The sequence below is a fragment of the Dendrobates tinctorius genome, unplaced genomic scaffold, assembly GCF_039654945.1.
Source record: "Dendrobates tinctorius isolate UK_male_01 unplaced genomic scaffold, ASM3965494v1 ptg000243l, whole genome shotgun sequence".
NCBI classification, from domain to species: Eukaryota; Metazoa; Chordata; class Amphibia; order Anura; family Dendrobatidae; genus Dendrobates; species Dendrobates tinctorius.
Genome location: NW_027361910.1, coordinates 11,772,550 through 11,797,981, shown reverse-complemented (window position 1 = coordinate 11,797,981; position 25,432 = coordinate 11,772,550). Strand labels below are relative to the sequence as shown.

Sequence of the window (25,432 nt, the reverse complement as noted above, 5' to 3'; positions counted from 1 at the left end):
GAGACTATATTTGGTACTTTACGGTAGTCATTGTCTTTATAAGCATATTCTTTAGCCTGGGGCTGTATCAGAGAGGTTTATAAATATACAACAATGCCCAATAGCAAGATTTACAATTTGCTGAGTTGAAAAATTCTCTAGTGTTTTTTCACACACCCAATTCATCCTATGCAGGATGTATGGTCACATTTGCCTGGTTTGTTCCTTTCTTGTTTTCTTGTTATTAATGTTGCAGAATCAGTAAAATATTACTATTTTGTTCATCTTGCATTTGAGAAAATACGAGCAGAATCTTCGCTCCACAGGTTCTACATGAGTGGCATGGGCTGTTCTAATGGTACTCAATTGGCGGTTTGGATGAAAAATGTGAAGGATGTTTTTTTACTTGCTGGTGGTCCAGAGAAAATAAGGGTGTTTTCACATTGCGTCCAGGCACCCGTTCAGTGGCCTCATCAGGCAACTTTGTCCCATTTCCTTGATCCTATCCCAATATGTAGTAGGCATAATAATAATATTAGCAAATATCTATAATTTGAAATATAGTATAGTTCTGATAACCTATGTTGCTTACCCCATGTACACGGCATTGCAGCTTAGGCATCCATGGTTACAACCCATTCACATTGCAACAGTTGTTAGTTAGTTCTTAGTGTCTTAACCATGGATATCTAAGCTACTAAAAAGCCCTGCACATGGGGTAAGTGAAGTAGCTTATCAGAAGACCAATACAACATTTCTAATTGGAGGTATTTGCTAATATTATTATTACACCTACTACATATTGGGATATGATCTTGAAGATGGGAATACCCCTTTAAGTATTACCACAGTGGTGGCTTTAAAGACTCCCAGTTATACAATAATAATAATTTGAAGATATTGATACATTCAGCTGAAGAATGATTGGAGTGGTGCTAGGCTGTTACCATTACTCCTATAAAAAATGAATGGAAAAGCTGTGGACATGACAGAGGCACGTCACCTCTCCATTCAATCTCCACCTGTATGTGGGAGCTTTTCTAAGCTACTTCATCAGGTGGAACAAGGGTCAGTAGACCATAGTTATCTATATAATTGTGGGTGGACCTGCATCTGTCACACAAATATGGCATAACTTGTAGATGAACTGTAAGCATAATAATTAAAGGATATGGACACTTTTGTCATGTGGAATAATTATAACTTGGGTTAAAGGTTACATTGAGTTAAACAACCATTCCAGACTGCAATCTCCATTACTTCATTATTTATTAAAGACCTGCTCTTAGCTTTAAACTTCTCATGTAGACATGTCCCTCCCAGTAATACATGTATTTGAACTAGCAGAGCAGGTACTGCCTCTGCTTAGTGTAATGACCCTGCATTCTATGTCTTCCTAAAAAAGCCAGGACACCATAATTATACACAGAGGGAGGCTGAACTGTCATATTTTGCAATCTATGAACAGAGTCTGACTAGCTAATCAGCAGTACCTGTGATCCCCCATGGGAAGAGCCTGTATGAGTCAGTCCATGCAATTTCATCATATACTGGTCGCTGTATGGTGGACGCATAGATCCCCATAGACTAAAGTTAAACACTTATCATCAATGCCTGATTCATAATGCTGATATGCTACCATTATAATGTGACAATTAATTATAGAAACAACAGTAAAAAAAACTTGTAGGTTACAGGCATGCAGCATATCAAATAATTTGATTAATTTAAATAAAAATTGCTCTAAAACTAGTAAATAAAAAATGAAATAATACATGAAGCAAAACTCATTCGGTTCACCTCCCAGTTCTCTGCGCTGGGACCATTCCGCTAACCTGACTTCTATGGTCTGCGCTGAAGTGACGGGGCTCAACCAAGAATTGCTTTATTTGATATACCTTTAACTGCCTTTAAAGCACCAGTCCAGAATTTTTTTGAGCGGTGCTACTAATATAAGATCCCTACACATAATATAATACTCTCTAGCTGCCATCTTCAGCTCTTCCCAGTGCCACTCTGATTACGGCCTCCATCTTGTGACCACAACTTTAACTGACCGGAAGTCAGAAGTAATGGTCACAAGCTCTCAGTGCAAGTCTAGGAGAGTCAGAAGGAGGCTATCTTAGACTTGAATTGAAAAGTGACCTCTGACTCATTCCAGCAAACGCTGGAGCGGTCCGGAATGTCACAAACTAGAGTGGCGGCGAAACATGGTGAAGATGGCTGCTGGTAAGTATAAGACTAAGTGCAGGGGACTAACATTAGTGGCACCACTCCAGCGATGCAATAAAAAAAACTGGAGTGCTGCTTTAAAAATATTTTTTATTTAACTGGGACAATGTTAAGACACATGGAAAATGTCCATTTTAATCTTAAAGATGAATACATTATGAGATTTTATCCATTCAATGGCTTATTTAGAAAGTAATAGTTCTTATGATAACTTTGTACAGTATATGCCACTGTTACATTTTATCAATCAAACAAGAAAAATGTCTAATCTAATTATTTAGCTGATACCATGAAGTTTCTGAAGGTTACATTATATACAAGTATGTATATGCAGATGCTGATGTTGTGTAATTACACTGTAGAATGTTTTATCACATAGTTTACATGTTTTACTTGATCCTTGACTCCAATAATCATTATACGCATACAATTAATGTTTACTTCATTTGATGCAAATTCTAAGACCTATTTAAAATGCAAATGCATTCGTAATAGGGATGTAGTTAATGGAAGAGTCACAGGACAATCCCTTTTGCATTTATCAATTTGACAAATGACTATGAAAATTTTTATATATAAACAATTATTTGCAGCAACAGGAAACAATAGTTGCTTTTTTTTTTACCTTGGCTGTTCAATGTTTCATGCATTTACATCAGGAAATGATTTCTATATTTTCCCAGAATTATTTGCATCATAGCAGTGATTATTACAATGACATATATATATATTTCATTTTTTACATTTTAAAAATTACCAAAAGGAAAATGGGCAGATGCAAAAGTTTGGGCACTCTGATGGTTAGTGCCTTGTAGGAACCCCTTTTACAAGTATCACAGCTTGTAAATGTTTTTTTATAGCCAGACAAGAGTTTTTTCAATACATGTTTCAGGGATACTATGTGTACTAGAACATTACTCTAGGTTGTGCATCACTGAGGACATCTACCTCTGTGATACATATCTCACATCTGGCAGCCATGTTGCAATATATATAGTCTCCTCTTCCTCCTGGTGATATCACATCACTTTATTTTTATTAACAACCTTGCGTTTTTTGGTGCAAAAACGCTAAGTATCAAATCTGCAATCATTTTTAGACCTGCATTTTTTATAGCACTTTAGACTGAGTTTATTGAAGTCAATGGGTGAAAAGATACCACAAAAACGCTGAAAGAATTGACGTGCTACAGATATGAATTTTTACCAAATCTGCAAGTCACAGATTAGCAACATGTGCATGACACTTCAGGATTCTCATTCAATTTGCTGGCATCAGGAATCTCTTGAGGTTTTGTGACTAGAGATGAGCGACTTTGCCTTTTTTAGGGTCGAGTCGGGTTTCATGAAACTCGACTTTCTCAAAAGTCGGGTAGAACGAAATCGGCCGACTATAGGGAAAAGTCGGAGGCCGACTGAAACACGAAACCCAATGCAAGTCAATGGGGAAGCAAAGTCGGCAGGGAGTGGAGGACAGTAAACACACCTACAGTGCCCATTTCAATGCCAAAAACATCAATTCTTATTACTGAAGCTTGTCAACCTTAATTTACTTCATAATAATAGTTACGCATTGAAAACAGGGGGTTATTTGGCTAAAGAGTGTCAGTGCACCCCTTTAACACATACCACAACTCATGATGCTCCGATACGGCACAGAAATATAGGTATAGTACAATGACAAATACTTCACTGCTTACATGACATGACTGATCTATTTTAAATTGTACAATAGCTCAAAAAAAGGATAGTATATTACTCCATACAGTATTATGGCCACCACATTGTGCGCCATACAGAATAATTGGCCACATATAATGTTCCATACAGTATATGATGAGCTCCACATAATGCTACAGTATATAATGGTCCCCATGGACGATACACCAGTGTGTTATGGGCCCAAATAATGCTCCACATATAATGGGCTCCATTTCTAATGCTCCAGTGTATAATGGGCCCCGTAAATGCTGCTCCAGCGTCTGATGTCCCCCATCTGGAATGCTCCAGTATATGATGGGCCTCATGGATGATGCTCCATTGTATGATGGGCCCTAATAATGCTCAATATATAATGGGCCTCATTTCTAATGCTCCAGTGTATCATGTGCCCCATAGATGCTGCTCCAGTGTCTGATCTGCCCCATTTGAAATGCTCCACTATATGATGTGCCTCATGGATGATGCTCCAGTGTATGATGGGCCTCATGGATGATACTCCAGTGTCTTATGGGCCCTAATAATGCTCCATATATAATGGGCCTCATTTCTAATGCTCCAGTGTATCATGTGCCCCATAGATGCCACTCCAGTGTCTGATCTGCCCCATTTGGAATGCTCCAGTATATGATGGGCCTCATGGATGATGCTCCAGTGTATGATGGGCCCTAATAATTCTCCATGTATAATGGGCTCCATTTCTAATGCTCCAGTGTCTAATGGGCCCTGTAAATGCTGCTCCAGTGTCTGATGTCCCCCATTTGGAATGCTCCAGTATATGATGGGCCTCATGGATGATGCTCCAGTGTCTTATGGGCCCTAATAATACTCCATATATAATGGTTCCCATTTCTATTGCTCCAGTGTATCATATGCCCCATAGATGCTGCTCCAGTGTCTGATCTGCCCCATTTGGAATGCTCCAGTATATGATGGACCTCATGGATGATGCTCCAGTGTCAGATGTCCCCCATTTTGAATGCTCCAGTATATGATGGTCTCCATTTTTAATTAGCCCAGGCATGGTATGTGAAAAGAGCTCCATGGAGTAATCTGAAGTGTGTGCTGCCGCATCCTTCACATTTGGTGTGGGTGAAGGACACAAGGAAAGTGGTTGCTCCTGACCAGAAGCCTGCACTTATGACTCAGTGCTTGCATTTTTTTAAACTTTAGAAGAGGAGGCGATAGAGCTGGAGGCTGTTTCAGCAATGTAAGCCAAAAACAGTTCCTGTTGCTCTGGCTTTAAAAGCAGTCTACCTACTCCCAGAAAATGGAGCCTTACCGGCCTTCCAGAGCTACACCATGACGCAGGCTCAACACCTCCTGCCTTAGCTACTATTGTGCTTTTGGCACTACCAGCAGATACACCACCACCACCATCAGTACCAGGTGGCCCCCCATGCCCACATCCATGTCCTCTTCCACCATACTTCCTCATGTTTTAGAAAATTGACCCAAAATACCAGCAGATATATGGTACTGTATCAGAAGCGTACAGCTCTATACAGTCTAGGGATAACAGTAAATCTTTGTATATATTTAATGAGTCATACACAGACGCTCACAAGCTCAGAATGGATTACCCAATAAAATAAAAAGGTGAAAAAGGGTACAGTATCACCAGATACAAGGTATATATAGTATAGTGTAAACATTCTGAATCTCCATATACATTTCAGGAGGCAGTATGGATAACACAAGAATATGAAAAGCTGTAAATGGGTAATGTAACACAAGCATACAGCTGTATACAGTGTTGGCCAAATTTGAAATCTCGGTATATATTTCTGGAGTCACCCTCAGATGCTCACTCAGTCTGGGTTTGACCATAATAAATAATGTTGTAAAAAAGGGACTGGATAACAAGATAGCAAGTACATATATTATAGGGTATGTTACAGAACCACTCAGCACCCAGAATATGTTGTGCCGTTATATGGATGTATAATAGGTTCTATGTGAGATGCATGTCCCTAATGTATCAGCATTACCCTTTTGTCCGCCCTCCCCCCACCTTTGTCATTTCCACAGTAAACATCGGCAGGCTCCGGCCACCTGCGGCTTTTGTAATGCATGTCTGGCCTGCCCTCTGTATCTGGGTGATATATTCTGGGTCCTGTGAGTAAAGTGTTGTCAGACTGGAAATACATGGAGAAGCAGTGATCTTTTATATGCTCCCAAGTAATCCAGGGATTCCAGCCAGCGTCATTCATTCAGACTCCAGCCAACGCAGAGCGGACCTCCGAAAACACGGGGTGGTACTGAAAGAGGTACCCCAGCTTGGTAGACCCCGTTACAATGGTGGCAGTCACCAGGATTTGACACCCCTTCTACAGGAGGAAAGGAATGAATGGAAAATAACTACCAGAAGTTAAAGAGGACTACATTAAAAGACCTGGTGGAAGCCCGAGGGTTGATCGCCAGCAACAAAACAAAAGCGGATTTTATAGCAGCCATCATGGAACACGACAGTGCAGCGCCCCCCAATGTGAACATGGAGGAGACCGAATTCCAGAGGGAGGTAAAGAACAGACTGGCGTTCTATGGCCCAAACCCTGCAGTAGAGATCATACAAGAGGTGATGGCTGATGTGCATACTGATCTGAAGGAAAAGATGGCCGAGCGGACCAGGATAGAGCTAGCCAAGATGGAGATGGCAAAGCGGACCAAAGTGGAGCTGGCCAAGATGGAGATGGCAGGGCGGAGAGAGGAGAGCCAGCGAGCAGGGGGAGCTCTGGCCTTCGACCAGGTACCTTCAACAGTAAGCTACAAAAAGATCCAGTATAATGCATTCCGACAGTTGGGGGAGGCAGAGGAAGACATTGATGGCTTTCTGCAGGACTTTGAGCGGCAGTGTGCCCTTCATCAAGTGAAGCCGGAGGAACGGTTTCAGATTCTGGCCAGCAAGCTGACAGGCCGAGCAGCGGACACCTATCGCACGGTACCTGATGAGGACTGTATGGACTATGAGAGGATCAAAGAAGTGATCTTGGCCCGGTATGCGCTGACACCAGAGCCCTATCGCCAAAAGTTCCGCGGACTTATAAAACGCGTAACCGATACCCACGCTGAATGGGCCTGTAAATTACGGCGGTCACTGCTACAGTGGGTACAAGGGAGCCAAGCAACCACTAAGGAGAATGTCCTCCAGATCTTCCTGTTAGAACGATTCTTTAATGGACTAAACCCCGAGACACAGGAATGGCTCCGGGACAGGCGGCCAACGACTCTTGAGGAAGCCGCTCATCTGGCCGATGAACATCATAATGCCAGGAGGCCGCAGTTCTCCGGATCAAAGGTGGTCACTAGGGGCCCGCCCATGGACCTGGAGGGCCCCAAACCACCGAAGATTGTAGGGGGACCAGCTAGAAACCCGGCCTATCACAGTCCCCCTGGGGCGCGATGCCACTCCTGCCGTCAGCTGGGCCACCTGCAAAGACAATGCCCCAACCGGACTCAGCATACCCAGTGGCCAAAGGCGGAAACAGCTACCTTCAGCCGGGCTGCTGTACACTGCTACCAAGGCAAAGCTGACCCGGCATTGGGGCTACGACTACCCAAGGGGTGGAAGAGATGGAGGAAGTGCTGCATGAAGTAAACCCTGTGCAGGCAGCCCGGGCAGATAATCGACAACAGCATCGACAGGTCGTGTGGGTTAATGGGAAATGTATGCAGGGACTAAGAGATTCCGGAGCAACTTTGACCCTTGTGAAGCCTCATCTCATCCGGGACCAAGAGAAGATGGACCGGACAGTGGCAGTCGGTGTAGCAGGGGGAGCTATACATCGACTGCCCACTGCCAGGATTCACCTGAACTTGGGAGTCAGGGATGGCCTTGTTGACGTCGGCTTGATGGAGGATTTGCCTGCAGACGTCTTGCTGGGAAATGACTTGGGACCCATGTTGTCTGCATTCTCGGTGGCCCCTCTGGCTGAGACCTATCCTGTGACCACCTGGAGACAAGCTCGAGCTGCGGAAGCAGAATCACACTCAGAGGAGGCCCAGGTAAGGCATCCCAGCCCTGCACATACTCCTATAGCCAGACACATTTCTTGGGCCACCCCAGATGAATTTAAGAGGGAGTTACTTGAGGATCCTTCAATAGAGGGATATCGTGGGAAGGCACAGGAGGGGAGAGGAGTATTGGAAGGGGAACAGTTTGTATGGAAGCAGGGACTCCTCTACCAGATCACAGAGCAGCACCACACAGGGGCGAGCCCCACTATAAAACAACAGCTGGTAGTTCCCAAGAAGTATATGCAGGAGCTACTGCGAATCTCTCATGATATACCCTTGGCCGGGCACTTCGGCGTCAGTCGCACCAGGCATCATCTGACACAAAACTTCTTTTGGCCGGGGGTAACCTATGATGTTCGTCAGTACTGCCAGACCTGTGACAGTTGTCAGCACATTGGCAAGAGGGGGGATCGATGCAAGGCCATATTATGCCCCCTCCCCATTGTGGAGGAACCATTTAGCCGAGTAGCGGTCGATCTGATAGGGCCGTTAGTCAAACCCAGTCCGTCAGGCAAAAAGTATATATTGACCGTGGTAGATTATGTCACACGGTATCCAGAGGCGGTTGCGTTACCTAACATACTGGCAGAGACGGTGGCGGCTGCCCTGCTCCAGGTTTTCTCACGGGTTGGATTTCCCCGGGAGATTATCTTGTACCAGGGTACCCAGTTTACAGCAGAGGTGACCAACCAACTGTGGAAGCTGTGCGGCGTAAAGTCCATTAGAAGTGCCCCGTACCACCCGCAAACCAATGGGTTGTGTGAACGCTTTAAAGGGACATTAAAACAGCTCATTGGGACTTTTACCAGGACCTACAGGGACTGGGAGAAATTCTTGCCACACCTCCTGTTTGCCTATCGGGAGGTGCCCCAAGAATCCACGGGGTTCTCCCTGTTCGAGCTGGTATACGGGAGACGGGAAAGGGGACCCTTAGACTTAGTGCTGGAACACTGGGAAGGGGAGGGCCTCATAGAAGGGGTACCTATTGTACCCTATGTGCTGGAATTCCGGGACCGCCTACAGGAGCTGACTCAGGCTGTACGTGAGAACATGCAGGCGACCCAGCGCCGCCAACGCATTTGGTGCGATCGGAGGGCCAGAGAGTGCACTTTGGAAATAGGACAGAAGGTCCTGGTGTTAGAGCCCACTAAGCAGAATAAGTTTCAAGCTGCATGGCAGGGGCCCTACCAGGTAGTGGGGAAAATAGCCGACACAACCTATAATGTCGCCGATTGTGACGACCCCAGGGTTATCCGCATGTTCCACGTGAATATGCTGAAGCCCTACCGGGAGCGCCCTGAAGAGGTAATGGCCATCTGTGCACCTGAAGCAGAAGATTTAGCCGGACTTCCCTTGCCGGATGTCTTTGGGGAAAGGACTCAGTCTAAAACATGGGACCAGGTACACTTGGGTGAAGACCTAGGCCCCCGGGAGAGACAGCAGGCGGAGGCGTTGTTGAGGCTGCGACAGGGGTGTTTTCAGAGAGACCGGGGTACACTCGCCTGGCACAACACAAGGTTGAGACCCAGGATCAGATCCCCCTGCGACAAAACCCCTTCCGCGTCCCTGAGTCTGTACGAGAGGGGATGCGACAAGAGATACAAGAGATGCTGCGTTTAGGGGTCATTGAAGAGTCCGATAGTCCCTGGGCATCCCCCGTAGTGTTCGTGCCCAAGAAGGATGGGACTACACGGTTTTGTGTAGACTATCTTAAGCTCAATGAGAAAACAGTGACGGATGCATACCCCATGCCGCGTGTGGATGAGTTGTTAGACTGGCTGAAGGGGGCAAAGTATTTGACCACCATTGATCTATGCAAAGGCTACTGGCAGATTCCCCTTAGTCCTGACGCTATTCCCAAGTCGGCATTTGTCACCCCGTTTGGCTTATTCCAGTTTCGAGTTATGCCATTCGGGATGAAGAATGCCCCGGCGACCTTCCAAAGGCTGGCTGACCGGCTTCAGGATGGTCTCCAGGACTATGCTTGTGCCTACCTGGACGACATCGCTATCCACAGTGCGACATGGGAAGAGCATCTAAATCACCTAGAGACAGTATTGGACAGGATCCACCAGGCCGGAATCACCCTGAACCCAAACAAGTGTCACGTGGGCAAAGCAGAGGTTCAGTATTTAGGGCATTGGGTGGGAAGTGGGAAACAGAGACCAGAACCAGCCAAGATTGAGGCCATAGCCAAATGGCCCATCCCACGCACTAAAACCCAGGTCATGGCGTTTCTAGGGACAGCGGGGTATTACAGGAAATTCGTTCCCAATTACAGCAGCATAGCCAAGCCCCTCACTGATCTGACCGGTAAGAACCAACCCCGCCAGGTAACCTGGACCTCAGAGTGTGAGGAAGCCTTCCGCCAACTAAAGGACGCCCTCACTAATACCCCTGTATTGGCCGCACCCGATCCAACTAAACATTTCCTTGTTCATACAGACGCTTCTATGTTTGGATTGGGGGCAGTACTGAGCCAAGTCGGGCCGGACGGCCAAGAACACCCGGTAGCTTACCTGAGTCGGAAACTACTGCCCCGTGAAGTAAGCTATGCGGCCATCGATAAGGAGTGCCTGGCGGTAGTATGGGCACTCAAGAAGTTGCAACCATATTTGTATGGACGACAGTTTTCCCTTCTAACAGACCATAATACCCTAGTCTGGCTTAATCGGGTCTCCGAAGACAATGCCAGATTACTGCGGTGGAGTTTAGCCCTACAACCTCTGGACTTCACCATCCACCACAGACAAGGCAAACAAAACGGTAACGCCGATGGACTAAGTCGAGAAACAGAACTTGTACCAACCCCATAAACTTCGGTCATCCCCAAACCGATCCGTTGAGGATCAGACTGTGTATACCGATCGCATCGCTGAAAAGGGGAGCCGTGTTACAGAACCACTCAGCACCCAGAATATGTTGTGCAGTTATATGGATGTATAATAGGTTCTATGTGAGATGCATGTCTCTAATGTATCAGCATTACCCTTTTGTCCACCCTCCCCCCACCTTTGTCATTTCCACAGTAAACATCGGCAGGCTCCGGCCACCTGCGGCTTTTGTAATGCATGTCTGGCCTGCCCTCTGTATCTGGGTGATATATTCTGTGTCCTGTGAGTAAAGTGTTGTCAGACTGGAAATACATGGAGAAGCAGTGATCTTTTATATGCTCCCAAGTAACCCAGGGATTCCAGCCAGCGTCATTCATTCAGACTCCAGCCAACGCAGAGCGGACCTCCGAAAACACGGGGTGGTACTGAAACAGGTACCCCAGCTTGGTAGATCCCATTACAGGGTACAATTGAAATCTCCGTATACATAGTCCCGTAGTCAGTCTCAGACGCTTACTCAGTATGGATTTGACCGTAATACTAAATGTCGAACAAAGGTACTATATAACAAGATACAAGCTGTATCGAGTACAGGATAAAAATGGGTATCTCTGATTCATCGTATATATAGAAGGCATAAACCACACAAGCTCACTCACTATGGATGATACCGTAATACAAAATTTTGAACAAAGGTACTGTATCAGCACATACCAGGTGTATCCAGTCTAGGGGTAATTGTAAATTTCGTCTATACTTCCTGAGTCAGACACAGACACTCACAGGTTCACTATGTATTACACCATAATTTAACAAGTAGAAAAAGGGAAAGATAGTCAAAGCGTACAACAGTATACAGTGTTGTGGTACTTTTAAATCTTCGTATATATTTCAATCTCACTAAGCCAGTCCAGACTCTCCACTACTGGAAACTAAATGGATACAAGAACAGATGAAATGTCGAGTGTTAGCAGAAATTTGGGAATTACTCATCGTGGGAAAACCTCCTGGTAGATGTTGCAGAGGCGATGCAGACCCTCAATTACTGTGCCTGTGGAGACAGCGAAAACGGTTCTTTGTGAAGAAAGGATTGCTTTATCGCAGTAGCGTGGATCACATCACCGTTACTCGTCTCCATCAAATTGTCATCACAGGGAGAGATGTAGACATGGTCCTCACTGTGTATCATGATGTCTATGGTCATTTTGAAGTGAAAAAGACAGAAGTCACAGACTGTAGGCGATTCTATTGGATTGGCATGAGAGGAGACATTGAAAAATGGTGGCAGGAATGTCACACGTCTGTGACTATTGTGGCGCCCCTGAGGCTCAGTCGCCACAGAGGTACTGCACCTCCTCCTGAGGTGTGGTGCCCCACCATCCAGGTAAGGTGGAAACACCTGACCACACTCCAACACCTGCACCCCACACCACAAAGTAGTGTAGCAAAGCACCTTCGGCGGCTCCGTGCTTGGAGTATAGCAAAGCATCCCTTGGTGGCTCCCTGCTTGGAACACGAAATGTGCTGGGAGGTGGGTGGAGTTTACTTCGCACAAAAGAGCGGGAAAAGTTGAGTCAGTCAGTCAGTCTTTCATTCAGTCAGTGAGTGAGGATGTAGAAGGACAGAGTGTGAGAAAGAGAAGATCCCCGGGAGAGGGATGGAAGAAGGAAGTGCTGCAGCAGGCCACAGTGATCTGGGTCTGCTGGCACAGGAAAGAGACAGAGAAAGGAAGCTTGATTCTCCATTGGGAAGAAGGATTAGCATGGAACGTAAGGAGAATAAGAGGACAAGGACCAGGGTTAGAGGTGAACCCTTTTCAAGTTCTAAGCGCAAGGCCGGGGTCCGGTCCACGAGGTTGCATGGATACTAATGGTCCTGCAGCAGACACCGAAGTAATATTCCCATACAAGACTTGGGGGCACAACAGCAATTGGATAGTGAGCCGGGACTTAGAAGCAAGGAGTCCCCAAAGCAGGCTACAGCTGTCTGTCGTACAAGTAGAGTTCATAGGAACATCTGACAGGAGGAACTCCAGTGTAACTCAGTACTAGGAGTACCTCACTCAAAGGCGCTATAAGAGGAGACGTTCAGAAAAGGCACATACATTGGCGGAGTGTTGGAAAGGAGTATTCCATCTGGCCTGGAGGTTGACTGAGTCCCTAACCCGGAGGACATGGCACGGAAGCAGGCACCTGTTTGTACAACAGACTGTGAGTAAAGCTTTGAAACTACATGCCCTGGTGTCTTCCACTTATTCCTGCGCCAACCTGCCCAGCACTGCTACATCCCTCGCGCCTGACACTACACCATCTAAGTATCACTTCACCTACACTGCCCTGGGACTACAGCCCTGCCTGTGGAGGGCTATAACATCACTGCTGCACCACACCATCTGTCCCAGAGGATCTGTCTGCAGCGTCGGATTACATCTCTATTGCCGAATACCACAGGTGGCGTCACGAATCACTTATAAACTTTCACTACCATCAGCACACTGAACATTCGCCTTTTACAATGGACATCCAGGGCCACGGGCTGGGTCCCAGCTGCCATGACATCTCCCATTAAAGCTCATCGGGCCCGGTACCGAGTACCCCACAGCCCTGGGTGTGAGGGTGTCCCACTATCACAACTGTGAAAGGTGATCTTAAAGCACCACTGCATCTGCTTGTAAGTTGACATCCATTACAAATGGAAGCCATTGATCATCTGAAGGTAGAGGCCAGCAGGACAGGGCATAGCTACATCTTAACCATTTTCGATCAATACACCAAATTTCTAGTGGCCGTCCCTGTGAAGAATTTAACTGCCCAGACTACACAGCGGTGGAGCAGGGAGAGGTAAGTATTGCAACTTGCAAGTGCTGAGGCCATGATCAAGCGGGGGGGCACACTCGTTGTCAACGGTACTGGCACAGGGCCCCTCATAGTACGCTGGTGTGTCTGATGGCGAGTGGGCCCCCTCACCATCAGAGACACTGTATTGTACTATGAGGGGCCCTGTACCAGTGCCATCGGCCATCTGTGGGCCCATCCACCTGTTCAGAACAACGGCTGTTGCTGTGAGTTCATTTTCCCCTTCGTCATTGAGGTCTTGTGAACTCCCTATTCTGGTAAAGGAAGGTAATGAGCCTGATTATCAGGCACCTGAGTCTAATGAGGATGACTGGCTGAGTGGAGTCACGGACTGGATATAAGGCTGCTGACGCCCTTCTGCCCTGGGGGTGATTTCTCTGTGGACTTCTAGGACACCAGTCTGATTCCTGCTCCCCTAAAGCTAAGTTTTTTGCTTTGCCTGTTGCATTTGTGTTTTGTTTTTGTTTTCCTTGCTTTTCTGGATTCTGCCATTCCCTTCTGGGGTGAGCTGAATCTCCTTTTGCCTGTTGCTCTGTCTTCAGAATATTCCTGAGTACTGACATAGCTTTTTGAAGCCTAGCGTCTTCAGGGCCTTTTTCACTGTCAGTCTGTTGGCTCTTATTTTCATAGGGTTTTTCACGGATTGCAGACAGCAACCTTCCTGTCCTTTCCTATGTAGTTAGCTTGGGCCCCGTCTTTGCTCAGTCTATCTTTCTGTCTGTGTTAGTGTTTTCATCTTGCTTCACCGTCATTATATGTGGGGGGCTGCCTATTGCTTTGGGGTCTGCTCTGGGGCAGTTTAGATTTCCCCTTTCTTTCTTTAGGCCTATTTAATTCTCTGGCTGTGATCGAGGGGTCTAGGGCATCGTAGGAACCCCCCACGGCTACTGCTAGTTGTGTTGATAAGTTCAGGGGTCTGCAATCCGATAGCTGCCAACTTCTCTGGTTTTCTGGACTTAGCTAGCATTTCTGTTTTTGCCTCCTACGGTGACTCAATCATAACAGAATCAAAAAACTTAGCTTTAGGGAAGCAGGAATCAGACTGGTGTCCTAGAAGTCCACAGAGAAATCACCCCCAGGGCAGAAGGGCGTCGGCAGCCTTATATCCAGTCCGTGACTCCACTCAGCCAGTCATCCTCATTAGACTCAGGTGCCTGATAATCAGGCTCATTACCTTCCTTTACCAGAATAGGGAGTTCACAAGACCTCAGTGACGAAGGGGAAAATGAACTCACAACAGGCTGTTATGAATGGGTCACCGAGGAGGAAAACTAAACAAGCTAAGTCACAGAAAACCAGAGAGGTTGGTAACTATGCAGATTGCAGACCCCTGATCCTAACCACACTACTAGCAGCAGCCGTGGAGCATTCCTACGATGAATCTAGATGCCTCGTCACAGCCGGAGGACTAAATAAGCCTAAGGCAAGAAAAGGGGACAACTAACTGCCCCAGAGCAGACCCCAAAGGAATAGACAGCCCCTACACATGTATTGATGGTGTAACAAGATGAAAACACAAACACAGGCAGGAAAATAGGCTGAGCAAACGATGGGGCCCAAACTAACTAGAAAGGACAGGAAAGGAAAGACACTGTCTGCAATCTGCCCAAAAAACCCTACAAAAATAAAGTCCAACACTTCTGATAACAAAATTAACCCTGAAGTCACTAGACTTCTCCCACTATATCAGCACTCTGAAATATTCTGAGACAGAGCAAAAAAGAGGCCAATCTAATAAGGGACAAAAAGCAAATTGGCAAATACAGATGAATAAGAGTGGAAATTCAGCACAGCCCCAGCCGGGGCTGGCTGACCAAACAAAAAACTGAATAGACCAACAAAATCAAGTGTGAACATTAGCAGAAACACTTAGCTTGAGATGACTGGAACAGAGCTGAAAACCAAAACCTGAAAAGCCAGAAGGAATCACCAGCACCATAATAGGGCGTCGGCTGTCTTAAATCCAGTCTGAGATTCCAGAGATCCAATCGTTATCCTCATCATCAGGTGGCAGATCTCTACTAATTAAATCAACCTCACTACCTCCTGTTACCACCAGAGGAGAAGGAGAAGCCAGAGCCCGGAAGGAGAACTCACAACTGGTAGACCAGAAAATGAGTTCACAACAAACGACACTTGCCCGGGTGCGCCAGGTGTTGACCCCAGCCATTGGGGGGGTGGGCAGCCCACTTAGGGAGGGTTAAAAAATGGCATATGTTGATGTGTTGGCTGGACATTCAGCTGCTGCAAAGGGCGGAATTGGGCAAGTCCGAGGAAGAGGAGGATGAAATCGAGGCAGTTTTCAGGCAACCTATGTGTCATCAGGGGAAGATGGGGCAAAATTCTTTGAAACCCATGCATGGTTCATTTTAATGAAGGTTAGATAATCAACATTTTGGGTAGACAGACGGGTCCTTTTTTCTGTCAGGATTGATCCAGCAGCACTGAAGACTCTTTCAGATAACACACTAGCAGCAGGGCAAGCGAGCTCCTGTAAGGTATATTGTGCCAACTCAGGCCAGGCGTCCAGTTTAGAGGCCCTATAGTCAAAGGGGAATGACCTGTGAGGGAGAACATCGATATGGGAGAAGTAGTTTGTAACCATAGTTGACAACTGCTGTCTCCGGTCACTTTTAATCGATGCAGTATTAGCAGTCGTGTGAGCGGTACTTGAGAAATCATTCCACAACATGGTCATTAAACCCCTGTCTCCAATGCCACTTCGGTTGTGTCCACCATGAACACCTCTTCCATTGTGCCCACTACGGCTCGTGGGAGAACTAGCACCGCTGCTGTGTGCTGGGAAAGCCTCAAACAAACGGTTTACCAGAGTTGCTTGTTTGTTAGTCAATATTATCTCTAGGTTCTCCTGTGGCATGATGTTGTGTAATTTGCCTTTGTAGTGTGGATCGAGGATGCTGGCCAGTCAGTAGTCGTCATCCCTCATTATTTTGGCAATGCAGGGTCCCTTTTTAGGATCCGCAAGGCATAATCGCACATGTGGGCCAATGTTCCAGGTGTCAATGATGCACTGCCAGTGGTGTGTGGAGGAGCACTTTCTGGCAAATTTACATCCCTAAAGTCATGCACAAACACTGTACCTGACCTTGGAACGCCAACATTTTTCCTTGCCCCCTGAGACGCATCCTCCTGCCCAAAATAATCATCCCCCTCATCCTCCTCCTCCTGCTCCTCTTCTTCTTCTTCCTCCACCTCGTCCAGGACAGTTCCCTGACCAGACAATGGCTGACTGTCATCAAGGCTTCCCTCCTCCTCCTCCGCTGTAGACGCCTGATCCTTAATGTGCGTCAAACTTTGCATGAGCAGACGCATAAGTGGGATGCTTATGCTTATGATGGTGTCATCTGCGCTTACCAGCCATGTGCATTCCTCAAAACACTGAAGGATTTTACAGAGGTCTTTCAGCTTCGACCACTGCACACCCGACAATTCCATGTCTTCCCTCAAACTGCCTGCCCGTGTATCCTCCCACAAATGCATTACAGCCTGCCTCTGTTCGCACAGCCTCTCAACCATTTGCAGGGTGGAGTTCCACCTTGTTGCAACGTCTATGATTAGGCCGTGCTTGGGGAGGTGGAGCAATCGCTGCAGCTTCTGCATACGAGTGGAGTGGATGTTTGAGCTACGGATGTGCGAGCACAGTCTTCGCACCTTATGGAGCAGGGATGTTAACTCCGGATAATTATTAAGGAAGCACTGCACTACCAGGTTCAAAGTGTGAGCCAGGCAAGGTATGTGTGTGAGTATTGCACGGGCTATGGCTGCCACAAAATTATGGCCGTTATCACTGACTACCTTGCCTGCCTCAAGATGTAGACTGCCCAGCCATGACTCAGTTTGTCACTGCAAGTAGTTGGCCAGTACCTCCGTGGTGTGTCTGTTGTCGCCCAAAGACATAATCTTTAACACAGCCTGCTGACGCTTACCACAAGCTGTACAATAGTGGGACACTGCCAGCTGTGGATGGAGTGCTCATGCAACTGCGCTCTGTGGACGAGCTTTTGCTGATAGAGGAGGAGGATCGAAAGCCTACAGCTAACTGTTTACTACACCATGGGCTAGGCAGCACTGTTCCACCGCCGCTGTCCCCAGTAGAGCCTGCATCTACCACATTAACCCAGTGCGCAGTGAAGGACACGTAACGGCCCTGGCCATGCCTACTGGTCCATGCATCTGTTGTGAGGTGCACCTTTCCACCCACTGACTGTTTTAGTGCATAGACAATGCAGTCTTTTACATGCCGGTGGAGGGCAGGGATGGCTTTTCGAGAAAAGTAGTGCCGACTGGGTAGGTCATAGCATGGGACAGCATAGGCCATGAGGTCACTTCGCTTTCAACCAAACGGTAGGGCATAATCTCTAATGAGATTAGTTTGGCAATGTAGGCATTCAAACAAAGTGTACGCGGATGAGAGGATGAGTACTTTCTTGTCCAACTCAGTGTCTGGTATGGTGAGCTGGACTGGAGAGCTGCATATGGGGGAAGTAGCGGTGGACCGGACAGAGTGAGAGGGGGTTGGTGATGGTATTGGTGGTGATGGCGTAGATTCAGTGTTGTGTTGCAAAACCATTGTGATTCCCTGAGTGCTTTGGCCTTGCGACAACATCTCCACATTTAGTGCTGGTGGTGTGCTTAACGGTGACGGTGGTCTTACAGTGGGGGAAGCGATGGAGCGTTGCTGGCTACCTTCAGTCGGAGCAGGTGCACATGTGCTACTTGAGGTTTTGTAGTTCGTCCACGCTTGCAAGTGCATGTTGATTAAATGTCTAAGCATGCAACTGGTATTCAAATTTGTGAGTTGTTTACCTCGGCTAAAGGTCCTTCCGCACTTCTTACAGGTAACCTTTGCCTCATCAGTAGGCTTTTGGACAAAGAAATGCCACACTGCACTCTTCCTACTATGGTATACATTTCCTGGCCTTGCACGCTGTGCTAAGTTGACTGCCTGGCCAAGCTGTCCTGCAACTCTTTTAGTTTTTGTTCCACGTTTTTGGACAGCTACGGGCCTGGCAGATAACCGCTGCTGCTATGTTAATGCCTGCTGTTATGAATGAGTCACCGTAGGAGGCAAAAACAGAAATACTAGCTAAGTCCAGAAAACCTGAGTAGTTGGCAGCTATCGGATTGCAGACCCCTGAACCTATCATCAACAACTAGCAGTAGCCGTGGGGGGTTCCTACGGTGCCCTAGACCCCTCGATCACAGCCAGAGAACTAAAGAGCCTAAAGACAGAAAGGGAAATCTAAACTGCCCCAGAGCAGACCCCAAAGCAATAGGCAGCCCCCAACATATAATGACGGTGAAGCAAGATGAAAAAACACTCACACAGATAGAAAGATAGGCTGAGCAAATGATGGGGCCCAAGCTAACTAAATAGGACAGAATAGAAAAGCTGCTGTCTGCAATCCGCCAAAACCCTCTCAAAAACAAGAGCCAACAGACTGATAGGGAAAAAAGCCCTGAAGACGCTAGGCTTCAAAAAGACTATATCAGTACTCAGGTATTATCTGAAGACAGAGCAAAAAGGAATTCAGCTCACCCAGCAGGGAAAGGCAGAAATCCAGAAAAGCAAGGCAAAACAAAACCAAAACACAAATGCAAAAAGTAGAGCAGAAAACTTAGCTTTTGAGGAGCAGGAATCAGACTGGTCTCCAAGAATCCCTCAGAGTAATCACCCGCAAGGCAGAAGGGCGTCGGCTGCCTTATATCTAGTCAGCAATCCCAGTCACCCAGTCATCATCATTCTGCTCAGGTGCTTTGTAATCAGCCTCACTACCTTCCTTCACCAGAAGAGGGAGTTCATCAGACCTCAATGGTGAAGGGGAAAATGAACTCACAACAGCCTTCTGCGGATCCTTCTCCTTATCTGAACTATTGCCAGTGCCACCCTCCTCCCCCAATGGATGCCAATCCGGGTCAAGAACTGGGTCATCCATCACCTCCTCTTCAAAGTCATCTGCACCTTCCTCTTTACCTTCCACTGTGTTGCCGTGTAAGGTGGTATAGTATGCGGGAAAGGGCACCTGAGTTTCATCAGGGTCAGATTCTGGCTCAATAGACTGCCAGGGCAATGTAGTGCTCTGGGTCAATGTATCAGCAGAATCATCTAGCAGTGGCTGTGCATCAGTGCAATCCATGTCAGATTCATCTTGGACTGGGGGAATTCTGGATTTGACTGGATAACCCAGGCATGGTATGTGAAAAGAGCTCCATAGAATAATCTGAAGTGTGGGCTGCCGCATCCTTGAATTTTGTTGGGGGTGAAGGACACAAGGAAAGGTGTTTTTCCTGACCAGAACCCTGCACTGATGACTCCATGCTTGCAGGTTTAGAACGTTCAGAAGAGGAGGCAATAGAGCTGGTGGCTGTTTCTGCAATGTACGCCAAAACCTGTTCCTGATGCTCCGGCTTTAAAAGCGGTTTTCCTACTCTAAGAAAAGGCAACCTTACAGGCCTTCTTGTGCCAGACGATGACGCAGGCTCAACACCTCCTGCCTTAGCTGCTATTGTGTTTTTGCCAGAACCAGCCGATGAACCACCACCATCAGTACCAGCTGTGCCCCCCTGCCCACGTCCGCGGCCTCTTCCACCATACTTCCTCATGTTTGGGAAAATGTACCAAAAATACCAGCAGAGAGATGGTACTGTATGAGGAGCGTCCAGCTGTGTAAGGACTATAAAAAAATTAAATCTACGTATATATTTTTTTAGTCACCGACGCTCTCACATTATGTATTGGACCGTAATCTAACAAGCAGATATACGAAACTGTATCAGAAGTGTATAGCTGTATGCATTTTTTGTGTAACTAACAATCTCCGTATATGTATTTACAGAGTGTCACACACACACGCTGACTCTGTATAGATGTGACTGTAATATGAATGGCAGATATACAATACTGTTTGAGAATCAGACAGCTCTATATGGTGTGTGTATGGAAAATTGTCAATCTCTGTCTATTTGTATAGGGACTGACACACTCTGTCTCTGTCTAGTTTTGACCGTTATCAAACAGCAGATATATGAAACTGTTTGAAAAGCAGACAGCACTCTAAGGTGTAGGTCTGGAAAAATGGAAAAACTCCTTGGCTTTTTTTTCCAGAGTCACACACAGATAGCTTCTATTTGTCCGTGTTACAAGGCGGTACACGGTAGTGTGTGAGGAGCGTACACTGCTATACAGTGTCTGTATGGAGCATTGTCAATCTCCTTCTATTTGTATACGGACTGACACACGCTTTCTCTGTCTAGTTTTGACCGTTATCAAACAGCAGATATACGAAACTGTTTGAAAAGCAGACAGCACTCTAAGGTGTAGGTCTGGAAAAATGGAAAAGCTCCTCGGCTTTTTTCAGAGTCACACACAGATAGCTTCTATTTGTCAGTGATACAAGGCGGTACATGGTAGTGTGTGAGGAGCATATACCACTATACGGTGTCTGTATGGAAAATTGTCAATCTCCGTCTATTTGTATACGGACTGACACACGCTTTCTCTGTCTAGTTTTGACCGTTATCAAACAGCAGATATATGAAACTGTTTGAAATGCGGACAGCATTCTAAGGTGTAGGTCTGGAAAAACTCCTCGGCTTTTTTTCCAGAGTCACACACAGATAGCTTCTATTTGTCAGTGATACAAGGCGGTACATGGTAGTGTGTGAGGAGCATACACCACTATACGGTGTCTGTATGGAAAATTGTCAATCTCCGTCTATTTGTATACGGACTGACACACGCTTTCTCTGTCTAGTTTTGACCGTCATCAAACAGCAGATATACGAAATTGTTTGAAAAACGGACATCTCTCTAAGTGTAGGTCTGGATTAATGGAAAAACTCCTTGGCTTGTTCTTCCAGATTCACACCCAGATAGCTTCTATTTGTCCGTGATACCAGCCGGTACATGGTAGTGTGTGAGGAGCGTACACCGCTATATGGTGTGTGAAAAAATGAATGCTCAGTAACTCACCAGGACAAAATAATAAAAGTTGGAGTGCTTTGAAAAAAGCAGTTTGAACAGCAGTGTGCACACAGCAATGCAGCTAATAGGCTGCCTTAAAAGGCAGCCTATTCACCACCAGCGCTGCTGCACACAACAAAAATCCTCCCCATTCACTGCACACTAACGGTACAGTGAAAAGCGCTATCAGGAGAAGCAGTTTTCTTTTCTTCTTCACTGCCTAACGCTCTTCCTGTTCAGAATCAGCAGCAGCACCTCTCCCTATTCTAAGATCGGCAGAAGAAAGATGGCGGTTGGCGGTCACAGCCTTTTTATACCCACTGTGACGCCACACAAAGCCAGCCAATCACTTCAATGCCCTTCTCTAAGATGGTGGTGGCCGCTGCCCATGTCATCGCGTTGCCCACAGTGTGCGTCCTCCATCATTGGCTGAGAAAAGGCGCTGGAAGCATTATTTGAAATGCGACTTTGGCGCTCTGATCGGCGACCTCATGCTATGGTCGGGTTTCGATCGGCAAAACCTGACTTTAGCTAAAGTTGGCTATTTTTGAATTTGACCGACCCGTTTCGCTCAACTCTATTTGTGACAAATCCACACAGCAAAAACACAATATGTGCTCACATCCTTGTGTGTCTCATGATAGGATTGATAAAGCAAGATATAAACTAAATAGGGAACAACATATTGACCACTTGTATCTCTAAACATGCCATCAACATTTTTAAAAACAGCACAACAAACTTTTGTTATGTGGAAATTACTTTTAAAGTGATTGTCTTCCAAAGACAACTCTTGTCCACATGTCTCAATAAGGGACCTTAACATTGTGGAAAAGGAACCCAATGAGGCAGATCGCAGAGCTACTAACAAACTTCTGTTCTTGCTCTGAAAAACTTTACTGTATATATAACTCATATGCAGAATGTGTTACTGATTCTTCATTGTGGTTTTTCCTGTCAATCTTGTAAAGTACTATGCAGCTGTTTCCTCTCAGCCATTGGTTTTACTAATAATGATGTGTCTCTAATACTAATAGTGTCACAGAGCTTGCCAAAGACCCCCCGGTCATGTTTCAACTCGCCATACAGCCTAATATTCCACATATTGACACTAGTTTCACTAATCTCTCCAAGAGGGACCAACCATCAAAAATATGAGTGTTGAACAGGATCAACACCCACCATCTATTCATCCGCCATGCTCTCTACCACCTAATAGGGAAACATCTAGTGAATCTAACCTTTCTGGAACAGCCACATAATTATCTATCATTAATGCTAGGATTCATCTGGAGCAAATCAAATCACAGATAGATAAAATTAATTTTGAATGGCTAACATTGTGCCCTCCTCCATGTCTCATCAATCTAAATACTGAAGTCGTCCACCAGGGTGAAGCTCCTATACCTCAAATTGTTCAGAAGATTGTCACATGTGATTCAAAACTTCAAAGTAATAACATTAACATAGTAGATAATACTACTGCAGGTAAAACTGTGTCTGTTACTTTTTGCCCCATGCTCGTTCTCCTGTGCAGCACCAGAAAAATCAGTTTCAAAACCGACAAAAAGAAAAAATCTTATAGAGGAACAAGAGGAGGGAGAAAGAAAGAAAGCAAAGACCTCAACCATATTGACATGATGGTAAAAGAAAAAAGTAACATATTCAATCTGTCACATCACATACTATCCCCGGCTGAAACTTCTCTATTAGGGAATGAATTATCCTTTTGTCCCACCATTTTTCCTAAGGAATTTCATCTGAGTTTGGACCTACAAGTTTTTATTATTAAACACACTTTAAAAAGACATTTTTCTTTAACACAGAATAGGATCACAAACTGTTAGGGTTTGCAAATTGCACCAAATTTAAATTATGAGAATGTGCGATCGCAACCCGGGGTCCACTGTTGTGAATTCCCTTGCTCGGACTTCTGGGCTGGAACTCTCTCTGGTGGTTGCTGGGAGTAGTGGAGCTGGCCAGACTGATGGAAGTTTGCCACCTGACGATGATGATTGGGAATCTGGCAATATTGGCTGGGAGCATATAAGTGAGCAGGCTTCCCTTAGTGGTTGCTGGTGATTTCCTCCTTGTGCATTTTGAGCTCTTCAGTCTCCTGCCTGATCTGCATGGTTCAGTGAAGTGATTCTTTTGCTAATCCTTTGAATCTAATCTGGCTGTGCCTTTTTTTTGCTTTCTGCTTTGTTGCGAGGGTTCAGCATACTCCCTGCTGGGGGCAGCACTGGGCCCCACTCCACATGTTACAGCTTGTGCTAGTTTGTTCAGTCCCCTGTTATATTAGTATCTTCTGCTTTGCTTCCAGTTCATACCAGAGTGATGGTTGTTGTGAGTTCATTTTCCCCTTCACCATTGAGGTCTGATGAACTCCCTCTTCTGGTGAAGGAAGGTAGTGAGGCTGATTACCAAGCACCTGAGCAGAATGATGATGACTGGGTGACTGGAATTGCTGACTGGATATAAGGCAGATGATGCCCTTCTGCCTTGCGGGTGATTTCTCTGAGGGATTCTAGGAGACCAGTCTGATTCCTGCTCCTCAAAAGCTAAGTTTTCTGCTCTGCTCTTTGCATTTGTGTTTTGGTTTTGTTTTGCCTTGTTTTTCTGGATTTCTGCCATTCCCTGCTGGGGTGAGCTGAATTCCTTTTTGCTCTGTCTTCAGAAAATACCTGAGTACTGATATAGTCTTTTTGAAGCCTAGCGTCTTCAGGGCTTTTTTCCCTATCAGTCTGTTGGCTCTTGTTTTGATAGGATTTTGGCGGATTGCAGACAGCAGCTTTTCTATCCTGTCCTATTTAGTTAGCTTTGGCCCCATCATTTGCTCAGCCTATCTTTCTATATGTGTGAGTGTTTTTTCATCTTGCTTCACCGTCATTATATGTTGGGGGCTGCCTATTGCTTTGGGGTCTGTTCTGGGGCAGTTTAGATTTCCCTTTCTGTCTTTAGGCTCTTTAGTTCTCTGGCTGTGATCAAGGGGTCTAGGGCACCGTAGGAACCCCCCACAGCTACTGCTAGTTGTTGTTGATAGGTTCAGGGGTCTGCAATCCGATAGCTGCCAACTTCTCTGGTTTTCTGGACTTAGCTAGTATTTCTGTTTTTGCCTCCTACGGTGACTCATTCATAACAGAATCACCCGCCATACCACAGATCCTAGGGTACTCAATAGCAGGAAAGAATTGTAAAAAAAAAAAAAAAAAAGTGTGTATATTTTTTCCTCTATATCACTCAGGCCGTAGGGGGAATTTTTTTTCTCTCAATGGAGATAAAGCAATTGTCTGATCGTGTGGAGCAGCTCGCTGCGGAAGTGCGGGGAATTTCCGCCTACCTTGCTCATTCACATGCTGCTGAACCAAAGATCCCTACTCCTGATGTGTTTTTGGGGATCGGTCTAAATTTTTGAATTTCAAAAATAATTGTAAATTATTTTTTGCCTTGAAGCCTAACTCGTCAGGGAGCTCCGCGCAGCAGGTTAAAATTGTTATCTCTTTGCTGCGTGGCGATCCCCAGGATTGGGCGTTTTCTTTGAAACCAGATGATCCTATTCTGACTAATGTGAACGCATTTTTTCAAGCCTTGGGGTTGTTGTATGACGAACCTAATGCTATTGATCAGGCTGAAAAGACCCTGTTGGCATTGAGCCAGGGTCGAGATTCTGCAGAATTGTACTGTCAAAAATTCCGAAAGTGGGTGGTCCTTACTACCTGGAATGATAATGCCTTGGCAGCTCTCTTTCGGAAGGGTTTGTCAGAAGCCGTAAAAGATACTATGGTGGGATTTCCTGCTCCCTCTAGTCTTGAT

At 46.0% G+C, this 25,432-nt stretch overlaps 1 protein-coding gene across 1 annotated transcript in view; it reads right to left on the bottom strand.

The window, feature by feature from the left end:
• The window catches only part of TMEM132D (transmembrane protein 132D), a 1,611,777-nt gene that overhangs the window by 37,955 nt on the left and 1,548,390 nt on the right, over positions 1–25,432 (bottom strand). The gene's annotated exons all lie outside the window — the stretch shown is intronic.